Below are 9880 nucleotides of genomic sequence, written 5' to 3' on the forward strand. Positions count from 1 at the left end.
TTGTATCCTTTCCTAAGGAGGACACATGGAGTAGACCACTGTAGTGAATCTTTCTCTCTTACAAGTCTGGCTAATTTCACTCTTCCTCTAACATTCCCCTTCAGATGAAATGAAGCTAGTCCTCCCATCCATTGGTGCACTTGAGCTTAATCCAGGCCATCATTTGAAGTTCACTGAATAAGAAACTTCAAAAAAAAAGTATTTGTGCTACTCCTATTTTGAGATAATTTAAATGAAATACTGATTGCAGGGATTTCAGCAGTGATAAACGTACAATTTAGACACATATTCCTGCTGAGAACAATCAGAAAAGCTAGTTTAAAATGTTTAAATATACATATGAAAGTGCTGGAGACTGAACCAGGCAGGAATTATAAGGCGAATATCTGGGAGAAGGAGGAGTTTCAGGCAAACCCAGGATTTAAGATTGGTTTCTTCTCCTAGATGAGTCTGCCAGTTCCAGAAGAAAGAGATGAGAGGCTAAAAAGATTAGCAGAGCTTTTGACATTGTTGCACAACAATAACAGAAATTGGACAGCATTGCCCACCAAGAAAGGGGGTATCCTGGTAAGAAACCTCCACTTTTAGGATTGGGAATCCAAAAGAGCACACCTTCAGAGAAAAGGTGAACTGAAAACAGGCTGGTTTCCACAGAAACTGAAGCCCAGCTTCCCATCATTTCAATCCTTGAAGTTGGGTTAAAGTGATCTAGGTTGGTCAGAGCTTCTTTTGAAGGAAGAGGCTATCCCTAGGCCTCAAATCACAATGCTTGGCATTCAATCAATAATAGCCAGCCCCAAAAAGTAAATAACTAGGCACACAAGACTATAAGACAACATGTTTTTCTTAAAACAGAGAAAAATAGACTGACAGGTGATCCAAATTATATTGTTATCATACATGAACTTTAATCATGTTTAATATTCTCAGAGAAATAAAAGTTTGAGAATTTTTACAGTTGTACAGGGCTACAAAAGAAGCAGCAGCAGCAACACAGGCCACACATGGCCCACAAAGCCTACAATACTCACTGTCTGGGCTTTTACAGAAAAAGCCAGAAGAAAATATCCAGAATGACGTGGGGAGAGAAAAATAAAACCCACAAATGCAGGAAAAAGCATTAGCGATATGATGGGAGGATATAAGGAAAATAAATGTAATAGGAATCCCAGAAGGAAAGGAGAAAGAAGATGGGGCAAAAGACATATTTGAAGAAATAATGGCTTGTAATTTTCCAAAACTTAACTAAAAAATTCATGAAGCCCTATAAACACTAAACAGGACAAAGAAAATGAAAAGCACATCTAATCTATCATAGTAAAACTGCTAAAAATAAAAACAAGCTTTAAGTAACCAAGGACAAAAGACAAGTCACCTTAGAAGGAGCATCTGTAAGACTTGACAGCTTACTTCTCAGTGGAAATCATGAATGTGAGAAGACAATGGAAAGGTGCCTTCAACATGCTGAAAGAAAATACCAACCTAGAATTCTGAACTCAGCAAAAGTATCCTGTCACAATGAAAGTGAAGACATTTTAACACAAAAATGAAAAATAATTTATTACAAACAAACCAGCACTAAAAGAAATTCTAAAGGGTATTATTAGGTGGAAGGAAATCCAAAGAAACAGCAAATAAGAGCACGAAAAAGGGAAAATAGATGGGCACAAACGATGACTATATAAAGCAAATAGGATGTTGTAAAAGCTGGTAGAATCAAAATGGGGTCACTAATATTAAAACATACAAAAAAACCAATAGTACCCTGACAAATAGAGCCAGGGAAGGGTCATAAAGACAGGATTCTCATGCTTGTATGCCTGATAACAAAAAGTATCATAAAATACTCTGCAGAAACCACAACCTTGCACAAACTCCATTGCAACGTTATACAAAAAAAATACTTATTCAAAGATATCTGCCCAGCAACTCCCTGTCCAACCTCGGACTTGCATCATGCTTATTATTGACCTTTGTAGCCAAGGATAATTATTTCAAAACAATTATGTAATCCTCATTTTTTCCTTAAAAATCTATTTCTTCCTTTACCTCCCTGAAAACGCACATAGTTTACTATGGTACATGTATCCCCACTGCAATGCCCTATTCCCAAATATTTTTCTTTCAGAGAGCCTATCTCTTATTTATGCTGACATATATGGTGTCAGAAGTGAGACCCAGAAAAAGATCACTATCAGATCAGCGATTATTGAAACCAGTGTGCAGTACTCATGTGAGCCTTTTGTGCTCTCTGCTTCTGCATCTCACCTTTTCTGCCCTGGTGAGTCTTTTCTCAGGCTAAGCCTCCCACTTTTTGGTAGAGGCTTTTAAAACATTATTTGGGATCTTGTTTAGATAAGGTCACCTTAATAAAGGATCATACATTCCCTCCTCAGATGATAAAAGACTTTTTGTCTTCTGGCAAGCCCTTTTTGGTGTAAAGACAAGTGTCTCTCTGAACACTGAGCTTCGGGTACCCAACTCTATATTCTGCAGAATTTACATTCTGTCTGTGAGGTAAGTCTTTTCTGGTGAATATATTTTTAGTGTGGTCTGTGTACCTATTTTAATGTTTTGTTTGATCTGAACGCCTGGGTTGAAATTTTTGTGAACACTCTTGTCGTGGCCTCTTTTGATTTGGTTTGAGTCTTTTCCCTTGTTTCTGAAAATCTTCTAAGAGCCAAAATAAATTTCTAAATGATGAGTACGGGATAGCTAATTAAAAACCACTAGGGAAGGCTGGGCACAGTGGCTCACGCCTGTAATCCCAGCACTTTGGGAGGCCGAGGCATGCAGATCACGACGTCAAGAGATCGAGACCATCCTGGCCAACATGGTAAAACCCCACCTCTACTAAAAATATAAAAATTAGCTGGGTGTGGTGGTGCGTGCCTGTAGTCCCAGTTACTCAGGAGGCTGAAGCAGGAAAATTGCTTGAACCCGGGAAGCAGAGGTTGCAGTGAGCCAAGATCATGCCACTGCATTCCAGCCTGGCAACAGAGCAAGACTTCATCCAAAAAAAAAAAAAGCCACTAGGGAAGTCACCAACATCTAAAACACTGGTGTAAATGCTTGACATTTCCTGACAGGATTTATAGGATTTTCTTTGCTCTTGAGAGATTGATAAAGAAATAGAATGGCATTCTCAAACATTAAGGCATGCCAGGTTTTCTGGGACTCCAGCCAGCTACATATTATGGCCCATTCTTGTGCACATGTTTAAACTGATAGGCAAAATTATACCAAGGAAAATTCAGAGCTCAAATGGTCATGATTCAAAAAACCTGGAACTATCAAGGTAACATGTAGAGTCTTCTAAATTCTTTTTTTTCCCTGCCTCCGTTGAATCTGCTGACTGTGCTACTGGTATTGAGATAAAACTCAGTTTATGGCATTCCAACCAAGATTTTTTTTTTAAATAAAAAGGAAGTAGTAGTCTTTTTTTTTTTTTTTTTTTTTTTTTTGAGATGGAGCTTCGCTTTTGTTGCCCAGGCTAGAGTTTAATGGTGCGATCTTGGCTCACTGCAACCTCTGCCTCCTGGGTTCAAGTGATTCTCTTGCCTCAGCCTCCCAAGTAGCTGGGATTACAAGTGCCCGCCACCACGCCCAGCTAATTTTTTGTATTTTTAGTAGAGACAGGGCTTCACCATGTTGGCCAGGCTGGTTTTGAACTCCTGACCTCAGGTGATCTGCCCACCTCGGCCTCCCAAAATGCTGGGATTACAGGTGTGAGCCACCGTGCCCGGCTGGAAGTAGTAGTCTTAAAGGGCTTTTAAACAAATGGCTTTACAAATTACACCAGTAATTTGTACTGGTGTACAAATTGTAACCTAGACACCTTTTAGAAATATACATTTAGATTTGACTGACTAGCAATTATGTGCAGTGATGGAACACTTAATTGAAAAATTAATAATCTGAAAATAAAAAGAACTCGGTAAATGTTTATAAAAGTTAGGCTCCTGGATCAAACGAGTCAAAATCTTGAGCTCTGAGCAATTATATGCAGTATCTCTGTCCAACATAAAAATTTTGCTTTTTCTGCCATGCTGAAGCCAAAAAGAAAAAGCCGTGGGGTGGGGGAAAACTGCTAAAATTCTTCACCATCTGTGTTTACTAATAAAGCAAACCAGACTGGCCAAAAAAAAAAAAAAAATAGATTTGTTACTAGTTCAAGGCTACTTGAAGATGTTTTCCTTATTCAATTTGATCAGTCCTAGCTAAAATGTAAACACTGAAAATTTATCCCTAACCTCATTTGAAACTGAAAAATGGGGGTGAGGAAGGTGAAAGAGGTTTTTAAAAAATCAAACTGCCATGAAAACTGCTTTACCCCAAATTTTGGTCCACAGCTTTTATTAGATTATCTATTGGGAAAAATAAAGTTTAGTCATGTGAACAGATCCCAATTTTGTCATAAATATGATTTAGATCTAACTGTCTTTTATAAAGGAATAAATTTGTATTTCTAGCTCATGACTAAAATTCTAAAATGAAAGCTCTAAGATTATTGTGTATGTGTACATGTGTTTAGGTATATGTTTAGGTATATGTGTTTAGGTACATGTGTTTAGGTATATGTGTTTTGTATATGTGTTTAGGTGTGTTTACATGCATGTGCATGTATTACATTTTATGTTGTGTCTACATATAAAAATCTAGTATAATCAACCAGAAATCCCTTAAGGAATTATATTTAGATAAATGAATGCTAATATAAAATAGTAATTTACCCAAATGCTTTTTAGTTCACATGACTTCAGTAAATCTTTTTATTTTTTTTTGAGGTGGAGTCTCGTTCTGTCATCCAGGCTGGAGTGCAGTGGCACAATCTCAGCTCACTGCAACCTCCGCCTCCCAGGTTCAAGTGATTCTCCTGCCTCAGCCTCCTGAATAGCTGAGTTACAGGCATGCACGACCATGCCCAACTAATTTTTATATTTTTACTAGAAATGGGGTTTCACTGTGTTGGCCAGGCTGGTCTTGAACTCCTGACCTCAGGTGATCCGCCCATCTTGGCCTCCCAAAGTGCTGGGATTACAGGCATGAACCACCATGCCCAGCCCATAAATCTTTAACAAATAAGTTGGTTTTAAAATTATTGGTAAAAGGAAAATATAAATGTCTTCAAAGTATCATATAAATGTCTACAAAGTTTATAAAACTGTAAACCCAGCCTAAAACAGAATGATCTTTATGTTAGTTTTTTATAAATAAGACTAATATTGTTTATTTAATGGAAACAAATGTATCTTCTGTATTATTGGCAAAACACACATATCTTTAACTTTAAAGTTCTTACTTAGGTGAACATCTGATATTTATAGGCTATAAAAATGGTTAACAGGAAAAAGGCTGGGCACGGTGGCTCTCGCCTGTAATCCCAGCACTTTGGGAGGCTGAGGCAGGCAGATCATGAGGTCAGGAGTTCGAGACCAGCCTGACCAACATGGTGAAACCCTGTCTCTACTAAAAATACAAAAATTAGCTGGGCATGGTGGTGCATACCTGTAATCCCAGCTACTCAGGAGGCTGAGGCAGGAGAATCACTTGAACCCTGGAGGTAGAGGTTGCAGTGAGCCAAGACCATGCCACTGCGCTCCAGCCTGGGAAACAGAGCAAGACTCCATCTCAAAACAAAAAAGGTTAACAGGAAAATAACTTGAAATAATGAGTAGCTTTGTCTAATATCTCAGTTTTTATAAGCAATCTAGGTAAACTGTTAAAAACTAAACCAATTAGGTAAATGTAAATGGGGTAAATGCTTACAAATGAACTTTTCATGTAATTTGAAATTTTAAATTACATTAACTTAAATAATACTCATTAAATGTGTGGGTCATTTCCAAATTAGATAAAAATGGAAACAAATTACTAAACATAAGTTTGTTCTCGGCTTCTTGAATGCTACAAATGGGCTAAGTGTGTTTGGATCTATTAATTCATTTAAATATTATACAATGAGATAACATATTTCTAAAAATTATAAAATGGTTCTCATCTATAAAATACTAATATGTGATAGATAATTCAAGATTTTTTGCTTCCTAGGTTTTCACTAAAATTTAAGGTTACTAAGAGTTAAAATTCTAATTAATATATACAATTCTGCATATAAAAGTGTCAAAAATAAGATTTTTTAGTAAAAAACTTAAAAAGGCATAAAAATGTGTTTATTGGAAAAAGAATAATTTTGTATAATTTGGAAGTCATTTAAAGGTTGTTTCAAAATATGGAACAAGATAGAAATAAGTAGGAGAGAGATATGTGAAGAAAGTTATAATATGAATATAAAGATATATTTTTGGTTTTAAAAAATTAAAAAGAAAAATAATAACTTTATATGAGAAAGAATCTTATATGATACATTTTATCCTAAAATGAAAAGACTAGTTATTTAAGAAAGAGGATGTATAGGACAAAGCAGAAACTCCAAGCATGTTTCAATGGTCTGAGTAAAGGGTGATAAGGTTTGTGAAAAGGAAATTTATGAAAGAAATTTTGTGTATGATCAAGTTGGCTATAATTAGAAAGAAATTATTTAGAAGTCTACAAAGATTGAGCTTTGATATTAAAAGTACACTGATCTAATACCAAACTAAAAAGTTTGGTTCCAGATGTTAGAACAGCAGTCATCTTTTTTTTTTTTGAGACAGTCTTGCTCTGTCACCTAGACTGGAGTCTAGTGGCATGAACACAGCTCACTGCAGCCTCAACCTCTTGGGCTCAAGTGATTCTCCTTCCTCAGCCTCCTGAGTAGCTGGGACCACAAGTGCATGCCACTGTGCCTGGCTAATTTTTAATTTTTTATAGAGACAGAGTCTCACCATATTGCCCAAGTTGGTCTTGAACTCCTGGGCTCAAGCAGTCCTCCTGCTTCAGCCTCCTAAAGTGCTGGGATTACAGGTGTGAACCATCATGCCCAGCCAAGTCTTGAACTATTGATTTGTTCTTAGTAAAATTGTAAGAGGTTTTGTTTTTATTTCTTAAATATATTTAACATCCATCTTCTAAACTCCAGACAGTTTCTATTTCTGAGATCTATTTCATTTCCCCAGTTTCAGGTTGGAAATGCTGTCTTTTCAATTCAGAATGGTAATTTCATTTCTCAAGGTAAAATTTTTCTTTTTGAAACTTCTCAGATTTATATCTCAGAAGTTCAACTTTTGCTGTACCTCACTGCACGTGATTTGCAGGTCATATGCCATTTTCCTAGGTTCTTTCTCTCCTTGGAAAGTTCTATCCTTTTGCTTGGCTAGTGTATTAACTCTCTCCCTAAACCTTTTCATCAACTCCTGCAACTTTTTATCTGGCTATAACTCTGCTGTTATGGCCTGATGTTGAAATGCTTATCTTGAAGGACGAGAGAAGCAATATTTTCAGTATAACTTGATTCTGTACTTCTGGCTTTGACATGTCTGAATTATTTAATATAGCAAGGAAGCTTCCTGTGCTATTACTAAGAGCCATGTGTCCCTCTGCTCAAGGTTCTAGTTTTCTTGTTTACATTCCTCTGTAATAGAATGTACACTCATAATCTGGGACACACTCTTCCTGGGTCTGATTAAATTCAAGTACTCTTTCATCAGGTTTGACTTCTAGGTTATGTAAACGGGCTCTCCAGGTGGAGAAACAATCATATACAGGAGGTTTTTTTCTTTTTCACCTTTTTGGTAACTGGCCTAAGAAAGCCAAAGATTGTATAGGTTTTTGATTACTTAGAAAAACTGAGCTTTAAATTTTTTGTTTGAGACAGGATCTCACTCTGTTGCCCAGGCTGGAGTGCAATGGTATGATCATGGCTCACTGCAGCCTTGACTTCCCAGGCTCAAACAAGCCCCCCACCTCAGCCTCCTGAATAGCTGGGATTACAAGTGTGTACTATAACAACCAGATAACTTTTTTTAAAGCTTTTTTTGTAGAGACAGGGTCTTCCTATGTAGTCCAGGCTACTCTCTAACTCCTGAGCTCAAGTGATCTTCCCTCCTCTGCCTCTCAAAGTGCTGGGATTACAGGGGTGAGCCACTGCACCCAGCCATAACCAAGCTTTAAAAGAGCTAATGTTTTAACATCCATTTAACTTTCTTTCTCTCTCTCTCTCTTTCTCTCTTTTTTTTCTTTAAGACAGAGCCTTGATCTGTTCCCCAGGTTGGAGTGCAGTGGCACAATCTCAGCTCACTGCAACCTCCGCCTCCTGGGTTCAAGTGATTTTCCTGTCTCAGTCTCCCAAGTAGCTTGGACTACAGGCACCCACCACCACACCTGGCTAATTTTTGTATTTTAAGTAGAGATGGGGTTTCACTATGTTGACCAGGCTGGTCTCAAACTCCTGACCTCAAGTGATCTGCCCACCTTGGCCTCCCAAAGTGCTGGGATTACAGGCATGAGCCACTGCACCCGGCCTTCATGCGTTTAACTTTCTATGTTGCTTCAGAACTCTTTTAATTATCACTCTGGTTAAGTAAATGACTATTATTTTACAGTGACCTGTGATTCTGTTTTGATCAAGAATTTCAAACTTTTTGACATCTTTGACAGTTTTCCCCAGGATCAAAATTCTAAATTAAGTCTTACTGACCTAAAGTTAACTTTGGGATTTTCCAGTTGGGTCCCTGGAGAGCCTCAAAGGATGTATCTTTTATCTTGTAGAGATGCTAAATGATTAAGCTGATGTGGTAGGTTGTATGTGAAGCATTGTCAAATGATAGTGAAACTAGATCTTCTTTCAGTTACATTTATGGGTGTATTATTGATGTAAATGTTCCAAAAATTATATAAAATAACAAAATCTGATTTTATCAGTCATAATTTTCATTGCATTAAATTTTTTCTAAAGCAATGTTTGCATGGATGTGTTATTAATGGGAGTATTCTAAAGACTATGTGAAATTTATAGAAGTCTGATGGTTCCGATGTGATACTATCATAGGATTCTGGTTGTTATCTTAAAATGCTACACATAGGCCAGGTGTGGTGGCTCACACCTGTAATCCCAGCACTTTGGGAGGCTGAGGCAGGTGGATCACGAGGTCAGGAGTTCAAGACCAGCCTGATCAACATGGAGAAGCCCCATCTCTACTACAAATATAAAATTAGCCTGGCGTGGTGGCACGTGCCTGTAATCTCAGTTGCTCGGGAGGCTGGGGCAGGAGAATCGCTTGAACCCAGGAGGTGGGGAATTGCTTGAACCTGGGAGGCAGAGAATCGCTTGAATCCAGGAGCCAAGATCGCACCATTGCACTCCAGCCTGGGCAACAAGAGTGAAACTCTGTCTCAAAAAAAAAGAAAAATGCTACAGGTAGTAAAAATAACTAAGTTTCTTTGTCAATTGGGAACTTTCATCAGATTTTCAGCCACAGTTATTGTTTTGAATCCTTCTCTAAAAACATGTGCAATCAGCTAAAGTCCAAAATTGCTTTTCATGAAAAAGACTCTAACAAGTGCTCCCAAACACAGATTTTTGATAATTTAAGATTAATGGGCTGAATTAAAATTTATAGAACTCTAATAAAGAAACTGGTGGGTTCATAAAACTGCTAATCAAGTTCAGGCAAAACGAAAAATTAATTACATGAAATTAAATAACTCATAAAGATAACATTTTATGACTTTTATTTAAAACATGGTTGGTTCTTTACATAAATGTTTTGTTTTCCAGATGTAAGGGTATTTTCTTTTCTTTTTTTTGAGACAGGGGCTCTCTCTGTCACCCAGCCTGGAGTGCAGTGGTATGATCTCGGCTCACCATGGCCTCAACCTCCTGGGCTCAAGCCATCCTCCCACCTCAGCCTTCCAAGTAACTGGGACACTGCAGGTTCATGGTGCCATGCTTGGCTAATTTAAAAACTTTTTTTTAGAGATGAGGTCTCACTCTATTGCC

The sequence above is a fragment of the Nomascus leucogenys genome, chromosome 8 (assembly GCF_006542625.1).
Source record: "Nomascus leucogenys isolate Asia chromosome 8, Asia_NLE_v1, whole genome shotgun sequence".
NCBI lineage: Eukaryota > Metazoa > Chordata > Mammalia > Primates > Hylobatidae > Nomascus > Nomascus leucogenys.